This window comes from Chrysemys picta, chromosome 3, assembly GCF_011386835.1.
Source record: "Chrysemys picta bellii isolate R12L10 chromosome 3, ASM1138683v2, whole genome shotgun sequence".
NCBI classification, from domain to species: Eukaryota; Metazoa; Chordata; order Testudines; family Emydidae; genus Chrysemys; species Chrysemys picta.
In genome coordinates, this window is record NC_088793.1 from 26,509,249 (window position 1) to 26,533,604 (window position 24,356).

Genomic DNA, 24,356 nt, shown 5'->3' on the forward strand with positions numbered 1-24,356 from the left:
AACTTGTATTTAAAAAAAAGAAAATCAAATGTGAATAGCAAGAACCTGTGAAACGTCTTCATTTATGGACATCTTGTAAGAAGAAAAAGAAGGTAAATCCATCAACTAAATTATCTGCTCAGCCATAAAATATTTTATGCATTCCATTGGCAATGGTATTCTTTATCCAGTACATTGCATTGCTGGGATGAGTAAACAAAACAACTACTCCACTATATTTCTCCTGAAATGGATTAAATCCAACCTCCAAGGAGACTTTTTAGTAAATAAACTTTGGGATCAAATCCTGATATTTCATTTTTAATTATATTCTGTGTTCCTTATTCAGGCGAAACACACTGAAGTCAGCGGGAGGTTTTACATATATAAAGATTGCAGAATCTATGCAAATTATTTAAAGAAGTATCTACTCATGCAGATTCCATATTTGCATTTATCTACTAGTTTTTGTTTTGAGTTGGTTGGCAGTTACAGGGTATAAGGCTAGATGTGGGTGAAGGGCATGCTGTCTTGCCAGAATGCTACCAGGTCTAGAGGCAGTATTAGAGGGGGCACATTCTCATTGTAGTCCATTATTTTAGTTGCTTTCTCATGAACTTTAAACACCCAGGAATGTGATACAATACTACCTAGTTATCTGAATGTCATTTATGTAATGATAAAAAAAAAATGTACTGTTAAGTCTTCCTAACACAACGAGACACCCTGGAGACAACATGCAGTATGCTAATTAATGACACACACACCTGATGAAATTTCTGATGGTTCCATCATTTGCATTCTGTTCAGAATACATACAGTGACTCAAAGGTTCAGCGCTCAGATAGTGATCTTCTATCAACCTGTACTAAGTGGAATAGACAGGTTAAAATAATCATGTTTGCTTTAAAGCCCACCCGTGATCCTTGCCAATTTAACAATAACTACAGTGTTGCAAGGGTGACACCTTTCAGTTGCCTGATGCAGTGGATCATGTCAAGAGTTTCCTTGAGCTACTTTGCCCCAATTACTGAACTTCACAAAGTGATTTATGAAGATGAGATGAACCCGAGTGCATTGTTATGTCCAGGTCAACATCAGCATAGTTGATGATAAAGGAAAAATGTCTCTCTGCAGAGAGACAATATGATGCTCAGCTACTATCAGGAGCACAATTTAAAAACAGGATACACTATTTGATGTGAATATTGCAAATTTTAGCTGAAAGAACCGTGTAAGGAGGAAACTTTCCACAGTATGTTGGAATGAGATGGATGTGCTGAATTTCATACTGGGTTCAGTCCTGCAGCATCTGTTCAGGAAATTCTTATTCACATGAGCAGTCCAACTGACGTGCAATATTATTATGATTATCAATATTTATATTATAGTAATGTCTAGAGCCGTGGTTCTCAACTAGGGGCCTGGGGCTTCCTGGGGGGGCTGCTAGGAGCTTTCAGGGGGGCTGCCAAGCATGGCCAGCATTAGACTCTCTAGGGCCCAGGGCAGAAAATCAAAGCCCCCCTGCCCAGGACTGCAGCCCAGGGCCTGAGCCCCACTGCACAGGGCTGAAGGCGAAGCCTGAGCAACTTAGTTTTGGGGTGCCCCCTCTGGCATGGGGCCCTGAGTAATTGCCCTGTTTGCTACCCCCTAACGCCAGCCCTGGCTTTTATATGCAGAAAAACAGTTGCGGCACAGCTGGGCTGTGGAGTTTTTATTGTATGTTTTTTTTGGGGGGGGGGGGGGTTGAGGGAAAATAAAGGGGCCCCATTGTGCTAGGTAGTGTGCATTCACATAGTAAGAGGCAATTAAGCCATGAAGAGTTACTCATTTAAATAAATGAGTCAGACAAACAGACCAAAGGCACAGAGAGGTTAAGTGACTTGTCCAAGGTCACACGGCAGGTTAGTTGCTGATTTGGGAAACAGAACTCCTGACTCTAAATCCAGTGCTCTGTCCACATTGTTTCCCCAAAGAAACCAGACATAAAGTTAACAGAATACTAGTGCAAAGGGTTTCAGGACTGGGCCTTTAGGCCCATCCTGCAATTGAATCCATGCAGATGGATCCCTGAACCTGCGAGGAGCCCAGAGAAGTCAAATGATCAAAACAATGTAAATGAATCCCCCACACAAGCAGAGGGTTCCACCCACGTAGACCCAGGGCCTTATTCTGCACAACACTGCTTTTACGCCCGCAAACTGACAAATTGTGTTATCAATCTTATGAAGGTTTATATAATGTTTTTTGATGCATCTTATCCCAAACAAAGCCAAGTATTTAGCCACAGTGCAAGCTTTGAAATATTATTCACAGACCCCCCAGAGTGCAATGGATTTTTAGGAGTTAGTATGCGGAGTGACAGATGGCAGAATTTTCTAATAAAGTGAGACTGCACAAATTACTCTTCCCCTTACCAGCACCCAGGCCTAATGTAAAGGAAAGGGATATGATCTATAACAGGGGTCGGCAACGTTTGGCACGCGGCTCGCCAGGGTAAGCACCCTGGCGGGCCGGGCCAGTTTATTGACCTGCTGACATGGCAGGTTCGGCCGATTGCGGCCCCCACTGGCCGCGGTTCACCGTCCCGGGCCAACGGGGGCGGCGAGAAGCGGTGCGGGAGAGGGATGTGCTGGCCGTGGCTTCCCACCGCCCCCATTGGCCCAGGACGGCGAACCGTGGCCATTGGGGGCCGCGATCGGCCGAACCTGCTGCGTCAGTAGGTAAATGAACTGGCCCGGCCCGCCAGGGTGCTTACCCTGGCAAGCCGCGTGCCAAATGTTGCCGACCCCTGATCTATAGGGTGAAATTTACCCTTATGCATTGGCCTATGTAATATTTAAGACTAGGGTTGCCAACTTTCTAATCACACAAAACTGAACACCCTTGCCATACCCCTGCCACGCCCCTTCTCTGAGGCCCTGCCCCTGCCCCGCTCCCTCCCATAGGCCCCGCCCCCCATTCAATCCATTCTCGTTGCTCGCTCTCCCCCACCCTCACTCACTTTCACTGGGCTGGGAGAGGGGGTTGGATGCGGGAGGAGGTGAGGTCTCTGGCTGGGAGTGCAGGCTCTAGGGTGGGGCCAGAAATGAGGGGTTCAGGGTACAGAAGGGTGCTCCAGGCTGGGGCAAGAAGTTGGGGTGCAGGAGGAGGTGAAGACTCCAGCTGGGGGTACCAGCCCCCTGGGTGGGGCTGAGGGGTTTGGAGTGTGGGAGCAGGCTCAGGGCAGGTGGTTGGGGTGCAGGAGGGGGTGCCGGATCCAGGAGGGGGCTCAGAGGGAGTTAGGGCATGGGAGGGGGTGCAGGTGTAGGCTCTGGGAAGGAGTTATGGTGAGGATACTGGGAGGGCGTTAGGGTATGAAAGGGGGTTCCGACCTGGGGTAGGGGTGCGGGAAGGGGATGGGGATGAGGGCTCCAGCTGAGTGGCGCTTACCTCAGACAGCTCCCAGTCAGGGGTGCAGCGGGGCTAAGGGCAGGCTCCCTGCCTGCCCTGGCTCCGTGCAACTCCCGAATGCAGCCGGTATGTCCCTGCAGCCCCTAGATGGTGGGACCAGAGGGCTCTGCGCGCTGCCCATGCCCACAAGCGCCGCCCCCGCAGCTCCCATTGGCCGCGGTTCCCAGCCAATGAGAGCTGCAAAGCCAGCACTGGGGGCAGGGGCAGCGAATGGAGCTTCCCTGATTGCCCCTTTGCCTAGGGGCCGCAGGGACACGCCGGCCACTTCCGGGAGCAGGGCGGAGCCAGGGAGCCTGCCTTAGCCCTGCAGCACCACTGACCGGACTTTTAATGGCCCAGTCAGCAGTGCTGACTGGAGCCACCAGGATCCGTTTTCGACCGGGCGTTCCAGTCGAAAACTGGACGCCTGGCAACTCTATTTAAGACCCACTTGAGCTCTCAAAAAAGGATTTAAATGGTGCATCGGCCTAGTGCTATCCTCTGCACGTGATGAATTGCACACCAGATGAGCAATTAATTTTTTTCCGCCCTTAAAATCTATGATCTCTTAATTATTTAAAAAAAATAAAATAATAACAACAACTTGCATTTGGTCCACGGGAAGGTGAGGGATAAATTAGTCTCATACCAGGAAGATTTTCCTGATAATCAGTGCAAATTTTCCCTTTTCTATTTTCATCCCATTACTCCTAGTTATAACTTTTATCCTGCTAATTGTTCCTTGAAATTTACATCTTTCGCAGTTGTAAACTATTGCCCCACCCACCCTCTAGGCAACTACCTAAAAGTTACACAACTGATTTCTTATTTTAAATCCTAAATTTTCCCCCACCCTCTAACCGTTTCTTTTCCTCTTCTCTAAATTTCATCAGTTCCACAATACCTTCCTTGTGAAGAGGTGACTAGAATTAAAAAGTCATCTAGGTACCTCATAGGGAAAGACTGTTCCTCCTTGTTCTGTGAAGTGAAGCCTCGGAACATACAACCCCAAAACTTGTGTTTTCAGCAACACCATGTCATGAAAACTTGCTCTGACAGGTTAGAAATCTGTTCTGACATGCTGAAGAAAATGGCTAAACCTTGTCTACACTAGCACTTACTGTTACCAGATGTGCCTGTTACTTTGGGGTACGCTCATTTATTAGGGTTACTCTTCTGGGGGGAGGAGGGGGAAGAAGGGTTTCTGTAATTCTATCGATGTACTACTTGTGTATTCATATGGAGCTCTACTTCTCCCTTCTGCAAGTCCCCTCCCAATGGAGCTATCCTGCAGGACCTAGGCTCCCCAGGGCTGGGTTCCTCCAACCCCAGAATCAGATGAACGAATGAACACGAACACACACACACACACACACACACACACACACACACACACACACACACACACACAGAGTCTGAGTGGACTGGGTCAATCAGCACTCTCAAGCTGACCTCTTATATATCCCTAGACTCAGTGGGCTGGGTCAAGCTGGAATTCCAAGCTGCCACCCTTATACGTCCCTGGACTCAATAGGCTAGATCGAGTAGCACTTCCAAGCTACCACTCTCGTATGTCGTAGGTTCAGCACATCCCTATCCCCACTTTCACGTTACAATTGTTCTGGCAGTAACCCACTTGATGAGCAAACACCACAGTATTTTGGGGTGATACAGGGATCTTTAGCTTAGGTAAGAAGAGTGTTGCTACAGAGTAAATGGGGAAACCAAAACAACAAAAGATTAAAGTTCAGAGAGAGAGAGGGAGGGAAGCAACCAGCTTAACCAAAAAAGTTATGTATTGAATAATAGTGATAACCACACAAGGAGAGCCTAAACAAACAAACAAACATAACAGTTATATTATTAAAGATTACAGAAGTCAGATATAGAAAACTATACCTGATCAAACAAGTCAGGGTTAAAAATAATACCTGAGGTAGAAAAAAAAGAAGAGAGAGAGAGAGCACACGCGCGTGTGCGCTGGGGTCTCAACTCCATGAAGCTTGAACTGGTCGGGGTTCCCAGGTGATGGTGGTAGCTCAGGGTCCTGAGTGCTGGAGACAGACAGAGCTTCCAGCATCATCAGTCGGGAGAAGATGGAGTCCCAGTGGAACTGATGCAGAGTTTGGATCCAGGCATCGGAACACTTACTTGAGCGTGGGGAGGGTTTTTTTGTAGGGAAACAACAATGGTTCAAGGGAGAACACTAGATTTGTTTATAGGTAAACTGATGACTCAAGGGTTTTCTTTAGGCTAGACCAGAGGTTCCCAAACTTATTTGGCCTACCGCCCCCTTTTCAGAAAAAAAATTACTCAGCGCCCCCCTGGAAATCTACCTTCTTTAAGCGAACAAACAGAAAGATGCAGTGACAAATTTGTGTTCTTTTATGTATCTATATTTCTACAATATAGTAAAGAAAGATGTGTTATTAGAATATCGCCCACGACATCAGGTATACAGTGGTTTTTGCGTAAGATGGCAAAAGACAACCAAACTAAAATACTAATGAAACTAATAAACTGGGTTTTGTTCTTTGCTCAGCATTAGATATATGTATTTGATATTAAATTGTCAAATATCAAATTAATTTATCAAGAAATAATTAATTAAAAAATAATCAATATGCAATTACAAATCAGTTAATAGTTTTAATTTAGTTTGCCCTTATTTAAATAATTGTTCCTTATTAACACGCGCCTTATTTACCAACACAGATGATTCGATAGATATAAATAAATGTTAATATTTAACAGTTTTTTTACGATTTCATTCCCGTTTTCGTTAATATTGTAATAAAAATATGACAAATATATTGACTGTACACTTCAAATAGTACTGTACCAACACAAGCCTGCTACGATTTTATTATTAGTAAGCACTAGAGACACAGAAACGTACGGTAGATATGTAAGAAAATGTATAAAAATAGTCACGTGTAAATTGCTGTTTTATTGAAACAACAATAATACAATTTGCTTTGTATGTGATCCGTAATCCGTAAAAATCGAAGGTATTGAATATGAATAAAAAATTTTAAATACTTATTGCACTATTGTTAACTGCTTTTTACACAATTAAGAAAATCTAAATTAGATTTCATACATGTCGCCTATTTATAGTATCGTATTGTAAACAAGTCATTACACGCACATATTCCTGCCGATGCATGCTGGACTTCCCGACAATGCGCGACACGCTCGCCTGCCAAAACTTGCTTGTTAAGAGCTATTGGCGGACTTGACACCTGATCGGTTATAATTTGTGAATTTATTTGGAAAATAAAGTAATCACTACAACTTTAACTCTATGTTACACAATAGATGAAACATGTACGAATGGTTTTTCAAAATTTTCTTATATTCTTTCTTTATGCTTTCACCGCCCCCTTATTTTTATTCAACGCCCCCCAATTGCACCCGAGGCTACTACTGCCCCCCTGGATCGTTCCAGCGCCCCCCAGGGGGTGGTATCGCCCACTTTGGGAACCTCTGGGCTAGACATAGAAACTGATTATTCCTGGCTATGGGCAGTGTTCCTTCTAGGGAGCTCACAATGATATCCAAAATACTGAAGTTGCCTAATTGCAATCAAGGATTCATTACTAGAATTGGTCTGATAACTGCTGAGCTGGGTGTGTACAGGCATAGGTTCATTAACATCTGGAGCAGAGATCCCCCATGATGCAGTGCTTCCCTGCTTTTCTGGTCCCAGAGTTCAGTGCGGTTCTTGCCTTAGAATTTCTGTTCTCCATTCTGTATGCTAATGGAGATGCCTCCCTGTCCCATCTTTGATACAGATGAGGCTAGGGGAGTTGCCTTAATCTTGTCACCCTTGTCAGGAGAGGTTTAGGTGTGTCTCACACCACCTTTTTATTGCTTTCTGTAAGTCTTTCTTCTGATCGGTTTTGGTTCAAGCAGAAGCTGTGGGCGGGAGGGAGGGTGACCTTCATGAGTCAGACAGGCTGGATACTGCGTCCTGGTTCCCCAAGAACACAGAGCTGACTGGTATCATTACACTGTTGCTAGCACTGGAAAGTGGGTACCACATTCCAAGCATAGATGCAGACACAGAAAGCACATTAAACAGTGTTCTGGAATCTGAACTGGCTGCCAGTAAGTTTCCAGGTAGAGTTCAAAGGATTGGTTGTTTTTAGCCTGTAACATCTGAGAAAGCTTGGGACCTGGTTGTTTGAGAGATTACTTTTCTTGTCATGCAATATTGTCACAACTGTTTGTGCTTCATTCATTAAAATCCTTCAGACTCATTCGTGTGTGTGCACGTGCACACGAGTAGAAAGAACATATTTAAGGAGGTTGTGGAATCTCCATCTCTGGAGATATTTAAGAGTAGATTATATAAATGTCTATCAGGGATGGTCTAGACAGTATTTGGTCCTGCCATGCAGGCAGGGGACTGGACTCGATGACCTCTCGAGGTCCCTTCCAGTCCTAGAATCTATGAAAAGAGTACAGTGAAAATGGGATGGAATCACTGAAGATGCATGGTAGAAATCAGACTTCTTCAAATTCTGCTTAACAATTCACTTCCTTTGCTATATATCTAAATTGCACTTTGCAGACTGAGCACCTGAAGTTATATGGGATTTTTTAGATGTTTTGAAAGATGTTTACTGCTGAAAGTAATAGTGTTGTTTTGGTTTCTTAGCCAACTCCTAAATCTCCAGGATGTTTATAGAGGCTCTTGAGCAGCAAAAATACTACAGTTTACAGTTGCTTCTGTAAATTGTTTCTGTGAAACCTAGGGCATGTCTACACTTGCAAAGTTACAGCGCCGGCAGTTACAGCGCCGCTCAGAGAGCGCTGAAGGAAAATCGCTGTTGTGTGTTCATACTGACAGCTGCCTGCGCAATATCATGTTCACACTTGCAGCACTATTCGGAGCGGTCCCAGGAGGGGGCAGTCAGGGGACAAGGTGCGGGGGGGGAGGGTTGGCAGTTCTGGGGGCGGGGTTGTCAGGGGGCAGGAGTGGGGAGAGGGATCGGAGCAGTCAGGAGACAGGGAGCAGAGGGGTTTAGATGGGTTGGGAGTTCGGGGGGGGGCTGTCAGGGGGTGGGGAGTGGTTGGATGGGGCGTGGGAGTCCCAGGGGTCTGTCTGGGGGTGGGGGTGCGGGTGTGGATAAGGGTTGGGGCAGTCAGGGGACAAGAGGCAGGGAGGCTTAGGTAGGGGGTGGAGTCCTGGGGGGCAGTTAGGGGCAGGGGTCCCAGGAGGGGGCAGGCAGGGACAAGGAGCGGGGGGAGGGTTGGGGGTTCTGAGGGGGATGGGAAGTGGGAGGGACAGGGGCGGGGTTCCTCCCGTCCTCTTTTTTGCTTGCTGAAATATGGTAACCCTACTGGAGAGTATCCACTTGGCGCTCCATAACTGTTAAGAGCCGCTCCGTGACTTCTTTCTGGTGTGCCACATTCTCCTTTCAGTCCCTCTTCTCACTGTCCCGCCACTCCTTCAATTAATTTTTTTCTCGGCGGTGGAGTGCATCATAACCTCATGCATAAAGTCCTCCTTAGTTCTTTTTGGATGCTTTCTAATTCTGCGCAGCCATTCTGCTGCTGATAGAGAGGGAGGCTGTGCTCCCAAGGTCATCTCTGAAGTTTAAATGCAACAATTTACAGAAACAGTATTGTTTGCAACACACACAACACTGATTCAGTGCTTTAAAACACAGCCAGTATTCACACACCTGTCACTAATTGGCTGACCCCAGGCAAGCACACATGAGCCACAAGACCCACAAAATGGTGAGTAGCCGCGGGGGCAGGGTAAATCACTGTTCCCAGACCCTGCTGTACATTTGGCACGTGGCTCTTGGGCACTTGGATGGGCCTGATAATCATTCCTGTCTCCATACTTTCCATAGGAGGTGATGATTATGGAAGAAATCTTGCTGCTGAGGGTGAGCAGGGAATCAAGGGAGGGCCTTCTCCAAGCCTGCAGCTTCCACCTTGGCACCTATGCGGCTAGCCTCTGTACAGCAATGGTCCCCCTCCCCCCCCAGTCACGGCAAAGTGGCACAGGAAAGTTACCATTAACGGGACAAGAAACAAAGCAGCTCTGCCGAGGAACCTGGGGCAGGAGATTGCCCAACCCAGTATCTCCACGAGAGTTTCCTGGAGACCCCTGAGGGAGATTCCTGTGAAGCGAGGGAGTGTATCAACAGCCTGTACTGCCGCTCAGGCTAGGCATGAGGGGGAGACAAACCTGCTCTCTGCAACCCTCCTGCCCCCAACAACTTGCTTCAGCAATTCCCAAAATCAGATCCACTTACCAGGGGCCTCCTCTCCTGTTTGCGCTTTGCCAAGATCTGACTGCTGTGACTGGCTAGGCTCCTCCGGGATAGAAAAGAGCTCCTGATTGCATGCATCTCTGGCCTCCAAGTTGTCCTCTGCTTCTGGGTCCCCCTCTTCATCCAAGATTCCCTCCTCCTGGCCCGGTCCATTCTCAACTGGCAACGAAGCCAACAAAGTATCCACAGGGGACTTCGCAGTGGAGGTGGGGTCACCACTGAGTATCACGTCCAACTCTTTGTAGAACTGGCAGCTCGTGGGCGCAGCACCGGAGCAGCAGTTTGCCTCCCGCGCCTTGTGGTAGGCGTTCTGCAGCTCCTTCACTTTGACCCTGCACTGCAGTGTGTCCCGGTCATGGCCCCTTTCTGTCATGCATTGTGAAATCTGTCCATAGGTATCATAATTCCTACGGCTAAAGCGCAGATGTGAGCGCACAGCCTCCTCTCCCCAAATGCCGATGAGGTCCAGCAGCTCGGCATTGCTCCAAGCGGGGGATCATCTGGTGTGTGGAGCCGGCATGGTCACCTGGAAAGATGTGCTGAGACCACTGCACGTGTCACCGAGCAAACAGGAAGGGGACTTTCAAATTTGCAAAAGGAACGTATGGGGTGGGGCTGACGGTTGGTCACCTGAGGGCAATAGAGTTTAAACCGATGCCAGAGAGGTGAGAAAAGGCATTGTGGGCCACCTCCTGGAGGCCCATCACAGCGCTGTAATCACCCTGGTGTCTACACTGGCACCGCAGTGCTGTAGCCCCGGCGCAGAAAGCTCTACGCCTCTCATCGAGATGGTTTTTTTAGAGTGCTGCATCTGCACAGTTTCTGCGCACTAAGTGGCTTGGCAGTATGTGCACCTCGGAAGTTACAGTGCTCAAAGCTGCTTTACTGAGCACAAACTTGCCAGTGTAGACAGGGCCCTAATAAAAACGTAAAACACTCTGCTTTAAGGAGTTTTTGACTAACTAAAGTGGGAGGCCTAGAGATGGGCCTGAACCACACTTTCAAGTCCAAATGACCTCAAATTTGAATTCTGTTTAGATCCATAAAAATTCATGTTTCACTTCTAGGGTTCAGAAGCTAAGTGAAACCCATTCCCTCCTCTACTTAGAATCCTCAGTCTTTTTGGATCTGAGAGCTTTGTGGGGCACCTATTCACCATTACTATTTATGAGGCCACCATCCTCCAACCCCCACCCTAGCTCTTCAGGAAGGCATTAGCTTTCTGGTCACCCCACTAAGCAGAAATGGGTTTCCTTGAATATTCCTGCTGTTCATTTAAACTTCACTGTTTCCACAGTCATTCTGCCAGAAAAAGCATTAGCAAGAATATCTGTGGATCGCGAACACAGAAAGGATCTGAACACAGACACAGCAACTGAATGTTCTATTCGGGTGAATATTCATAGAGACATTTTTGAGGCATTATCCCAGCTCTAATCATAACTAATAAAGAGAAGGAATTGCCTGCAAATAAGTAGTTTATTAAATACTATAGTAAACATTGATGCAATACATCTCACCAGCTCCATTAGCATTATCATGTATCATCTTTGCAAGTAGAATTAAGTAGCTATTAATACATTTTTAACATGCAGGAAAATGCTGCACATTGGCACAACACATTATAATGGTGCTTTTCTATCTATTCTAGGGAAAGGTTCTATACAAACAAATAATGTCAATATGTATAAAATATACATGTACAGAAATACCCAATACCAAACTAAATTTGGGGCTCAATGCTGCTTTCTTTGAAGAAAATGTGAAGTTTGCCATTGACTTTAATAGGAGAAAGATTAGGGCTTTAAAGGGACACAAAGTGAAACTTACACAGATTCAAAAATGAGTTCAAAAGGAGCTGGTACTACAACCAGAGTCCATTTTTTTTGGTTTACAACCACATTTTCCTAATTTTTATAAAGATGCATAAAAACCATCAGAGAAAAATAATGAAGTCGCCATCCTATGGACACCAAGGGCTTGTCTACACTGCCGCAGCTCAGACTACAAGGGCATGAAGAGCAGTGCACACCAAAGTGCTGCATGGTAACTCCCCCATGTGGCCACAGCATCCAAAAAGTAAAAGGTTCCCAGCAATGTTCCCTGTAATTTTTTCCATCCATGTGCAGACTGAATTTTGTTATGTGCACCATATCGCAGTAATGTGCAGCAGAAACAAAATACCTAGATATAATAAATATATTTTTAAAAGTTACCATAGGGATAATTACTCCACCCATGACAGGTTAGGCATTTTAGAACTCACTACTCAAAGAATTAAATGTAAGCGTAAGAGAGAAATAAAAATTATGAAATGCATAGACCAGTCAAGAAAACTAAAATAGAAGCACTTTGAAAGAAGTATCAAGTAACAACACCACCACCACTATATGCATGGGTGTGCGTGTGTGTGTGCGTGCACATGTGAGAAAGAGAGACACACAAAGTGTGCGTGTGTGTGAGAGAGAGATAGACACATGTGGCCCCTTTAAGTACGCTGCCCTTTTAAGTACAGACGCTCCCCAGGTTACGCAAGACCCGACTTACGCAAATTCGCACTTACTGAAAAAGTCAAAAATGGGATTTTCGAGTTGCGGAAATTTTTGCGTAACATACGGGTATACGTTTCCGATTTACACAATTCAAGTTACGCAAGACTTTCTGGAACGGAACGATTGTGTAAGTCGAGGGGTGTCTGTACATTGGCACTCACCAGTCTGAAGCCTGCTTGTTCAGACATAGCAGCAGCCACCAGCAAGCTCTGTCCCACATTCCACTCCTGAGCCATCGTGTCCATCCTCTCCCGTTCTGTGGAGATGGAGTACAAAGGTAGGGTGGGAGGGACACCCTGACATCAGGGCCCCCCCCCCCCCGCACACACACACACCCCGCAAGCAGAAGCCTCCCAGGAGCAGCTGACCAGGGGCTCCAAGGCAGAGGGCAGAAGCAGTATGGCAGTGGGAGGAGGGGCAGCTGAAGTGCATGGCGGCACTTGATAGACGGCTGGGCAGCCGCGTGGCTTAGAGGGAAGTTAGGTTCCCAGCTGCCATTATCATGTTTTCTTCAAACAGGTCCAATTAATGTGAAATAGGAACTTTTAATTTGCACCCACAGAATTCACACGGGGGGGGGGAGTTACAGCACAGCACTTTCGTGTGCACTGCTATTCACACCCCCATTAGTCCAAACTGCAGAGCAATGTAGACATAACCTTAGTGTGAAAACCTGGCCCCATTGAAGCCAATGGGAGTTCTGTCATTGACTTAAGTAGAGCCAGGATTTCCACCTATGCCTATGCTTAACTTAAAACATGAATAGTCTGACTTCATTAAGACTACCATGTGCTTAAAGATTTTGCATTAGGTTTTGCCACAATCCTTCAGTCTAGTCCATAGAGCCCTGCACATAGAGCCCCACTGGCTTCAAAGGGACTTCACACAGTGAGAGGCATCCATGCTAGCAGATCCTGATGCAAGATGAGAGCACCTGATTATAAAGGAAAGACAGTGCTATCAAATGCAGAAAGGAACAAACAGAACAAGAAAATGGAGAAAAATCTTCTCTAAATTCTTTCAGTTATTGCAATTTTTTGGAATACAGTGAATACTTCAGTCTCAACTAAAATGGAACATCTCCAATGCGTAACATTAAAGACATGCATGAGTGTGCAGGTTAAGGGCCTTAATAAATTCAGTTTGACTTCAGAGAGATTCCCTATACTTCAAAAATGGGGAACGCTGTAAAACCAGAATAAGCTTTTAATTAAGCACACCCACGGCAATTGTAAGGGAAATTTTAAGACAAATTTATTTGTTTTTTTATTTACCATTTCCATTGTTTTAAACAGCTGTTTAAAAACAAACAAAATAGCACTAAATGCCAGTTCAAACAAAATACTAGTTAGCTGCAAAAATTAAAATGTACTTTTCTTTTTCCCCACTAGGACATGTTGGGGGGGGGGCAGGGAATGGGAAGAGGCTGAAACCAACTGAAAATAGTTTTTTTATGGTTGGTTTTTGTTTTTGCTACATTCAAATGAGAACACGGCCAAATATATTTAAATAAAACCTTAGGAGGAGAAAATGCTGACAGGCTGAGAACATTTTGCCAAGTTTCAATGTGGAGTGAATTAAAACATCCAAGATCTAACAGTTCATTACAATATTCACCATACTAAGAGTTAGGTTGTCCTTAATCCACACGCGGAGGGCAGGGTGCAGAGAGCTTCCCCTAGCTTGCATAAGTTGTACGCGAGCCTGCCACAATTGCAGTCCTTGCGCTTGTGGGAGCCAGTAACTGCTCCCTTGGGCTCTGATCCTGTAAAGCTCTTAGGACTAGATCAGCGGTTCTCAAACTTTTTGCTGGCATGACCCCATTTGAATGAATTATTTCCTCCCAGGACACCAGACAGCGTGGAGTACACCATTTTGAAGAGCAAAATGGCATCCTTTGCACAACGTGACCTCCTCTCACGCACATCAAATGGAAGGCCATGTCCCACAGAGGATGCCATTTTGCTCTACAAAATTAGGGTTACCATATTTCAGCAAGCAAAAAAGAGGACGGGAGGAGCCCCGCCCTAGCCCCGCCCCTGCCCCTCCCACTTCCCGCCCCCCCAGAACCCCCAACCCTCCCCCCGTTCCTTGTCCCCTGACTGCCCCCTCCTGGGACCCCTGCCCCTAACTGCCCCCCAGGACTCCACTCCCTATCTAAGCCTCCCTGCCTCTTGTCCCCTGACTGCCCCAACCCTTATCCACACCCCCACCCCCAGACAGACCCCTGGGACTCCCACGCCCCATCCAACCACTCCCCACCCCCTGACAGCCCCCCCCAGAACTCCCAACCCATCTAAACCCCTCTGCTCCCTGTCCCCTGACTGCTCCGATCCCTCTCCGCACTCCTGCCCCCTGACAGCCCCCCCCAGAACTCCCAGCCCCCCACCCCCCCGCTCCTTGTCCCCTGACTGCCCCTTCCTGGGACCCCTGCTCCTAACTGCCCCCAGGACCCTACCCCCTACCTGTACCCTGACCGCCCAAAACTTTCTCCACTCCCCCCCAAAAGCCCCCCCCCCCGTTTCTTGACTGCCCCCTCCAGAACCTTCCTGCCCCCTGGCCCCCTTACCCTGCTGCTCAGAACAGGGTGTTGGGCTCTGTGCGAGCCGAGCCGGACTCGTGGCTGCGCTCCCCGGCACAACAAAACCCGGTCCCTGGCCCTGCACAGTGCTGCTGGACCGGGCTGCAGGGGAGAGCTGCCGGCTCAGAATGCAGGGCGGATCCGGCTCCTCTACAGCTGCTCCGGAATCAAGCCCGGGACTTTCCTGCAGCCCTCCCAGCCGCTCGCTCTGCTCTGCCGGGGGAGGGGGGAAATCCCGGACATTTTGAGTGCTTTACAAATTCCCCCTGGACGCTATTTTTAGAACAAAAAGGAGGACATGTCCGGGTAAATCCGGACGAATGGTAACCCTATACAAAATGGCATCCTCTATGCATCATGATCTTGCATGCACTGTACATGGGAGGTCACGCTGTACCAGAGCAATATGGCATCTTCCACATACTAGGGATTGCCGCAGCGCCGTCTGCTGATGGTCACAACATACTGTTTGAGAACTGCTAGGCTAGATTCAGCTCCTGTTGAAGCCGCCGATGGGAGTTCAATCCAACTTCCACTGAAATCAACTTCACTGGGACTTGGATCAGGTCCTTGAAGTCTCCATTGACTTTAATAGGAGCTGGATGAGGCTCTTAGGCACATGCTTAATTCTAAGCTCATATGCAGTCCTTTTACAGCCAATGGAAGCCCTCCAAGCTTAAAGTTAAATATGTGCCTTAGTGCCATGTAGGATCTCGGCCTTTGAGCAGCCCACCCCCCACAGGGAGAGGGACAGTAAGGAGGCAGGACCTTGACTCTAACCTCAACTACTTAACAACAGCCCTTAGAGGAGGCTGGCTCAATGAAATCACAGAAGTAAGCACTCTGCCTAGTAATAAGTGTTTGCAAGATTGGGCATTTTAGATTTTTTATTTGTTAACTTCATGAACAAAAGTCAGACCTGCAGCGTTTTTGCTTTGAGCTGTTGAATACGCCAAGTATCTGAAAGAGTTAATCGCTTTTTGGTTTGGCACCTCTATATCAGTCAAACAACATTCTTATTAATCTGTCGGAAAAAAATATTTGCTTCTGGCCTGCCCTGCAGACATTAAGAGCAAGTTACAACCCCCTGAAAATAATGGTTTATAATGGAAATATTGACATGCCTTTAATTATGCCTTGCAAATGGGTCTGTAGTAAAATATCATATGGGACCAAACCCTACATTCTTTGTGCATCCTTAACTCTCATTGACTTGAATGTGTGAGTGCCCATATTGGTGTTTACCCTAATGGGTTATGCAACGTTTTCCATTGCAAATATTAGGTGAGCTTTATCATGTATAAATATGTGAATTTCAGGGCATTTTAGAGTGAGAGGATTCTACAAAGCGATTTCTTTTATGTTTAGGTTATCCACAAAAAATCCTGCTGCTACAATACAATGCTGAAACCCTTTTTCAATACATGCCACTACGTTATAACTAAAACACTGAAACCTTACTTAAATAGATATTACAATAATTAGATTTGCCCTTTTCAAAGTCAACTCCTATTTTATGGCCCTATTTGATTTTCTTTAAAGTTGTAATAAACAATATTTAACCAAATTAAAAAACAGCTTCAGAATCATTAGCCAATTTGGTAGTTTATAGTTATTTTAACAACTGAAAAACAATTATGATTTTTTATTGATACAATAAAATCCCCTAATTAAAATGCAAATGCTGTTGAGGACAGTTCCCATGTTTTCTTTTTTTAAATACCTGTGGACTCATTGGTAATAATCATATATTACATTAATAGAATGCATTTAATCCCAAAGCACATTACAAATTATGGGCCCAATCCTGCTCCCAATGACAAAAGTCCCATTGCTTTATGCAACATGCTCTCCTCAGACATCATTAGATTTCTGCACTGAAATCTGAATGGTAGCACTAGCTCTCATCATTGGGCAGAGAGGGGATAGTATAGAAGCATGAAGCAGAGAATTAATATTTTATATGCTGATCCCAATACCTGAACCACTTTGGATACGGGCTGTAGATTTGTGCTTCACCAGCAAGTGAGGACCATTAAGCTATTAACCCAAGAGCTGGAATGCTGCTAGCTATAAAGATCCACAGACTGTTAGTTTGCTGACAGCTTGTTCTGCAGCAGCGTTTGAAGGGACTGAGTTGCTGCAATTCTTCTGAAGCTCTGAAGAGTCTAGAATGACACACACTACATATCACCACACCATAAAGACTAGGAAATCAGCTCTGAGGAGAGATCAGAGGAAGTGTGTTTAGTTATGTGTGCTGAAGTGTAGAATGTTATGTTGGAACCTTATATTTGAATGTATGAGAAATAAAGTGGAATAAGTATATATAAGGAACACCACTAGATGTATTGCTTAACAGCCTTCATTTACAAGTTATTCATAGTATTTGGAATACTATTTATAATATATTTTATACTATTTACGTTTTCTGTGTGCATTAAATGTCTGTTTTACTAAGGCCGGGTCTACACTATAAACTTACACCGGGAAAACTACATCGCACAGGGGTGTGATTTTTCAAACCCCTGAGTGACGTAGTTATACCAACCTCACCTCCAGTGTAGACAGCATTACCGCCTCTCATGGAGATGAATGAACTACACTGACGGGAGAAGCTCTCCCCTTGGTCTTGGTATAGTAGCGTCTTCACTGAAGCACTGCAGCAGCGCTACAGCAGCATTTGAAGTGTAGACCTGCCCTAAGGCTATGTCTACCCTACCACTTATGTCAGCAAAACTTATATTGCTCAGGGGTGTGAAAATTCCACCCTCACGAGCAACGTAAGTTACACCAACATAAGGGCCTGTGTGCACAGCACTAAGTCTGCGGGAAAGCTTCTCCCACCAACATAGCTTCTGCCATTCGCAGAGACGGTTTTATTATACCAATAGGAGAGCTCTCTCCCATCAGCATAGAGCATCTTTACCACATGTGTTGTATCGATACAGCTGCGCTGCTGCAGTGCATACTGTACAGAAATGGCCTAAGAACCTGTATGGTACCCTCTTTGAACTTGACTGGGAACTATTAACGCCTACTTCTCAGGATTTTATATACAATAGTCCCAATGTTTAACTCTGGGTAATGCGTTCTGAAAAGTTCTGAAAAGACAGGGAGAAGGGCATTTACCAGAGTTACACGTAATAGTGCCTCAGCGTCCCCCTTCCCTGTTACACAAGTGCTAAAGTCAATGGAAGCTGACGGTACCTCCTCTGGTAAAATCAGAGGGGAGCTGCCCCTCCAACCCTGGCTAAGGTAAGCAGTGCTCCCCATGATGCTCCTGCCTAACTGGCAGGTGTAGTGAGAGTGCCCCTTCCTGCTTCAATCTACTTTAACCACAGCTTCGGAGGACTGAAATACAAGGGTGACATTGCAATAGGCTGAAAATGGAGCTGCCCCTTTCCCAACCCTTCAGCGAGGGGAAAGGAGATGAGAGCCAGTGGGGTAACAAACTATGCAAGAGAAATCCACCCTGCAGCTTAGAGATCCATCCCGCAGATTGGAAAGGATTGTTTTTCTCTAGAGGAATTAGTATGTATGGGATGCAGGAGAAAACAACAATTCTTGTTGCTGATGCCAGAGAGGAACATTGTCAAACTGTTCCATGGCAATTTATATTGAAGCTGCCGGATCCAGAGGTCAAGCAGCTCTCATTGCCTGAGTTCTCACTTTCAGATGCAAATCTACCTGGAGCTGTTTTGCTCCATGCCAACTGCAATCAAAACCACTCTTATTTCCATAGCTGGGGTGTATGATTGTACAGGGTGGGCATACTCTCACTCCCACATTAGCAAGGTCCTGCTATCCACTCATCCCCATCAGACGTGCCACTGCATGTGGTCCGATGAAGCCAACCATACTGGATTTTCTGTCCCTGAAGGGCATTCTTCTGCAGGCTGTCTACCAGCTCCTCCCCCAGGAGGCAGAAAGTAAGGCAGGTAGAACAGAAGTTGCAGGAGCCACACCTCCATTCACATTAACACTTCAGAGAATGGGAAGTAGGAGAGATAAATGGGATAAGCCACTGTGGTGGGGGCGAGGGAGCACAAGAAGATGGAGAATGGAAGGTCATAGCATGGCCATGGAACTCTGGAAGGCCCTAAGAGAATATATGTGGGTGAATGGGAGAGACAACATGGAAGAAAGCCAAAGGGAACCTACACCACCTTACTGGAGTAAGGGAGAGGCAGGAGGGCTCAGTGGAGGAGCAGACAGTATAATATGGGGGAGAGAGAGAAGGGCTGAATAAGGAGAATCAACGGGGCTGAAGCCATCAGCCCTTACGAAACAGGAGCTACTACTAAATGCTGCAGCACATCTCCTGAGCAACACAGGCTACCACAAGAGCATCAAGCCTGTCCTTGACTCTCTCCACTGGTCTCCCCCGAATATTGAGACCAGATCAAGGTCTTGGTCCTTAACTTCAAGGCACTTGATGGCTGTGCCCAAGATATCTAAGAGATCGCTTAAGGCCCTAGAATGAGAACCACAGTCAATAGCTCCACTCCTGAGGCACAATGGAACTCTTTACCATAAGGTTAAAGCTTGTCTGTGTGGAAGACGGAGCCTTCTTGGGGGGCAGTCTAGACTGGAAGAAACTCTCCAGGAACTAAGGACTATCACAGACTTCACCACCTTCAGCTCCAAATGCACGGCACACTTCCTTGATCGGCCTTCCACAATTCCTTGACCTGCCTTCTCTAACATAGATCTGTACACACTGATCTGCGTTTATTTTTTTAAAAATCCCTACCAAAACACTACACTGCACACAGTACTTCTTTGGTTGGGAGGAGCTGAGGGAGAAAAGGAACCACATGTGACAGATATTAGTCACATGAACTTCTGAAAGTGCTCGGATATAACATTGACTAGGGTAGTATAAGAACTTACATAGCATAAAATAGAACAGAATAAATGAAAGAACGGGGCAGGGGGAAATCAAAGGGGGCAGAAAGATAAAAGCAGAGAGAATGATGAACATGGCAAAGAATAATGGAAAAGGATACAGAAGCCAGAAGGAGAGAATAAGAAAATAAACTATGGGCCAGATGCTCAACTAGCGTGAACTGGTGAAGCGCCACTGAAGTCAACAGATCTATGGTCCTAGTCTACTCAAAAATTTGACCAATCTAGTTAAACCATTCAGGGCTGTGAAAAGTTTTAGACCCTGTACAATGTAATTAGGTCAACCTAACCCCTAGTGCAGATAGGTCAACAAAATAATTATTCCATCAACATATCTACAGCCTCCCAGAGAAAATGGAAAACCGCCTTCTGTTGAAATAGGAAGTGTCTACACTACAGCGGTACAGCTCTAGCAGCTGTAGTGTAGATATACCTTAAGACCATTTCTACCAGCTGAGAATTTGGCCGTTTAAAAAGAACCAGACTAGGATCTACATATTTTATAAACAGGAAGCGAGAGTAGCATGATTTTGTTTTGTTTTGAAGAAAAGAAAAGGAGAGAAGAGAGGAGAAGAGAGAAGAAAAAGAAAAGCGAATACACACAAAAAAGGAAGAAGGGGAAAAAAAGATAAGCAATTGAACAGAATTAGAAGTTAATGAAAATGGGAGATGGGAAGAGAGAAAGAAAAAGCAGCAAAAAGATGGAACTATGAGAAAAAATAAGCTAGAAAATACCAACCAACAGTAGGCTAGTGGAATAACTTATTTATTCATGAGCCTCCATTTTATTTTATTGTGTTTCCCTGGCAGACGTGCCACAGCTCTAAAGTTTGAGAGCAAGGGAATGATGTTGCTTTGGGAATCTGAGTCTTGTATTTAATACTATTACAGTTGGGCAGGTCTTTTGAAATGTAAATGCCCTAGTGGCAGGTAATCACATTCTTCAAATGGCAAGACTGAACTCAGAGGGGATGTTGCAGAACAACTTAAAAGAATCGGAGAGGAATTCAAAGGAGGAAGGTAAACAGGAGAAGTGTCCTGTTTATATATAGTCAAGATGGAGGGAGACCAGCTATTCCTCTGCTAAAGCTAAAGCAGTCAGAGCCCCAACACAGCATACAGATTCTGAAGGGCAAAAGAAACAAACACACAAATGCCCTTATCTCCTTGCTTGGATGTGGTAGCCGTTTCTCAGGCTCCCTCTCCGGAATCGAATCCTGATTCCCCGTTACCCGTGGTCACCATGGTAGGCACAGGAAGTACTGGCATTTAATTTACATTAGAATGGCTGGGTATGTAGAGCTTGATTCACTTCTGTTAGCACTGAGGGGTATAAATAAAACCGGAGTGAAGTGCAGGCAGCTACAAGTTAGAGGACGACACTCATCCCAGGAGAGAGGGCAGGGTTGTGTTTCCAACACTGATTTGACCCAGGGGCTCTGCCAGAACATTCCCGTACAGAGGGAGCACCAGTGGCAAAGGCTATCAAGGGAATATGATGAATCAGTATATCAGTAAGCCTGGCAATGCCACCTCCCCAACCACTTGCAGGTTCCCTGGTGGAACAGGGATTTGAGATGCCTTGTACAGCTCCATCTCAACTCCAGGCAGACTTTTTGCACCCAGGAACAATGGCCCAGATCCTCAAACGTATTTAGGAAATCAATGGAAGTTAAAAGTCTACATACCCTTGAGGATTTGGGCTTCTGTGACATTCATTGTGTCAGGGCTGAATCAAGCCAGCAGTGTTGATGTTAACTTCCTGACTTGATTTTTACCATTATTCTTTGAAAATGGTAATTAAATTATTAGGGTTATCTTGATTGCCTGATTTATTATTCACTCTGGCTTTTGATTGTTTTATTCTTCCCTTGGGAAATTTTGATGTGGCTGGAGTAGTCACAAAGGCAATGTTTCTTGGTGTAGGATTACCTTTTTTTGGTGCAAAGGACATTTTAGGACAAATTCTGATCTCACATAAATCTAGAATAAATATTGACTTCAACGGAGTTACTCTGGATTTACATCAGTGTAACTGAAAGCAGAATCTGCTCCCTTCTCATTCCCCTTCTTCTGCTTGTATTTAAGGACATCTTGTTGAAGGACTGCTGACATTCTTGTCCTTGGCTTAGTGCTATGAATTACTTTCTCCAGCAGGAGGAAATGAGGAAGGATGCACTCACTGGCTCCTCTTAGAAAGCTGCTTTACATCCTAAATTCTCAATATACTTAGTAGATTTTACTTAATTAAATAAGTTTTCTTAAATTGTTCTTCACTTTCAATTAAATCAAGTGGTGTTGCTCTCCTTGATGTTTGTTCAGCTATGAAAAAATTAATTTAACATCATATTTTAAAGAAGTATTTTCTGGACATAACATCCTGCTTTTACTAGTAGTTTAAATACAGAATCTTGAAAATATTCAAAATTCAGATTTTCCACCATTAGCCAATATTCTCCCCCTCCCCCCATACAATTCAGTTCAAGCATGGGATTTAGGGGACACATTTTCCTAGATCTCTCTGTTCTTGTCATAAATAATTGCTTGGTGACAAACTAGCAACTGATTCTGTAACATACTAAACAAAGTTGTAAAGCCAGCTGTTTCTTGTCAAACTTCCAGGAAACCTGGCCAGTTATTGCTAAAACCAATGATTCAACTCTAGTTGATTATAACAGTTATACATTTTCTTAAAATACTGTCCTCATGATCAAGGAAAATGGCTAAAATAAGAAACTATTGCCCAGAATGCCCACCCTCTGAAAAATCAGTCTCCTTTAATGCATCTTATGTTGGACACCCAAAAATTGAAGCACCCAGAATCACTAGTCACTTAAACAAAAAAAGAATTGGTTCATGGCTATACACAGTGAATTGTTGCTTACCTATAGATACACTGTTTTACTGCACTTATTTCGAAGTTACTTTAACTCATTCCATCTTTCCAACTCTTTTGACCTCTGTTGGTGATAGAAGCTTAGATAAGAACTTTAATTCTGGGAAAGTAATTGTGCTAAAAGGATTTGTTGGTAGATCTGTAAACTCTGCTAATGGAATCAATATACTCCTGCTGTTCAAATCTTGAGGTACACCCTCCCGCTAGATAGATCATTGGTACTCTGTTTAAGACTATAGCTCACAGAGAGCAATCAGCAGTTGTACTTTGCATTAGGCAAAAATAAACCGTGTCGGAATGGGGCTGTGTCAGACTGTGATCCCTGGAAAAGAGTTCTGAAAGTGATCCATGAGGATTGTCATTGTCTCATTGAAACACAGATTAAAATTCTTCATTATAAGAGGGAGGCGCTTTAAAAAAAAAACTACTTTGATCCACAAGCAGGGAGTCTACCTCCAGTTTAGCAAGTCTGATTTGAGCCTGCCATCCATGGGCACGGGAGCTGTTTCAGATCCACTTGGCCAGTCTCTTGCTAGGATTAAAGGAGAGACTGAGCTCCGCAATGCGAAAGGGACTCGGCTATGTACCTATTGATCTGCCTTGGAGAAGCTACGAACGAGAGTGACCCTTCCCAGCAGCAGCAAAACTAACTAGCTAAGCCCCAGCCTCCCGTCCAAGATCAGACGGGAGTAATCACCATAATTGCCCACCGGCTCCAAGCAGAAGCAGGCGTTTCTTCTAACAGCGGGCAGCCCAGGGCGCTACTAGCCCCAAATAAAAACCAGCGACTTTCTCGTGTTCAGAGGGGCTTGGTTCGTCTTAACTGATCAGCGCTGGCCCCGGGGCAGAGCCAGCGGCGCTCCCTGCATGCAGGGCAGGCTGGCGGGGAGGGAGTCTCCTTCCCCAGGACGAACTGTCCCCAGGCACCCAGCAGCAGACGACAACCGAAGCAGCCCCTCAAACTACACGGAACTTGGAGCCCCAGCGCCGCTAGGGGACTCGAGCGAGGAGCGGCGCGAGAAGGGGGTGGCCGAGAGGCACGAACTAAGTTGACTTGCTCCGTGGCGCGGGTCGGGGGCAGCCGCTGGAAGTTTGGGGCTCCCTGCTGGGCTTGCCGCCGTAAGGGGCGGGCTGAGTGGGGAGGGGCGGCCCGGCTTGAAAGGCAAAGCCCCAGACTAGACAAGACATACCTGGGGGGGCCGCGGCTGGTTCCGGCGCGGAGCTGCCCATCCACGCGTCTCTCCGGCTCCCGCAGCGAGCCCCGCGGCCCGGCTCGGCGCGGCGCTGGGGAAGATGCGCAGGGAGAGGTGGGCGGGGTTAGGGACGCAGAGGCGCCCTCCCCATTGGATTTCCCCAGCCCCTTGGCCGCCGAGTCCCAGGTCCGGCCGGGCTGTGCGCACCCCCACTGCGGACACAGCGCCGCCCCCCAGGACTTGGCCTGCCCCTCTCCTCCCCCCCGTGGGGGGCTGTCCGGGGACACCAAGGGCAAGCTCCGTAGCGGCGGCGCGAGACAGGAGGCTGCCAGAGACCTCAAGCACCAGCAAGTGAAGCCGCCGCTGGGATGGGACCGGGAACATCCGCGATCCTGGGCGTGGGAACTCCAGCCAGCCCCGGCATCAGAGCAGACTTCGGGGCTGAGTATTTGCTCTGTTACCCCGCTCGTGTGTGTGTGTGTTATTTACCCGCTGGGGACAGTTAAAATCGAC

General features: G+C 46.1%; 1 protein-coding gene across 1 annotated transcript in view; it reads right to left on the reverse strand.

Moving 5' to 3' along the window:
* Window positions 1-23,971, reverse strand: part of KCNS3 (potassium voltage-gated channel modifier subfamily S member 3) — a 35,956-nt gene extending 11,985 nt beyond the window's left edge. Inside the window, exon 1 of the mRNA XM_005293073.4 lies at window positions 23,841-23,971. The gene's annotated coding sequence lies outside the window, so the exon portion shown is untranslated. The remainder of the gene's footprint in view (window positions 1-23,840) is intronic.
* Between the last annotated feature and the right edge of the window lie 385 nt (window positions 23,972-24,356).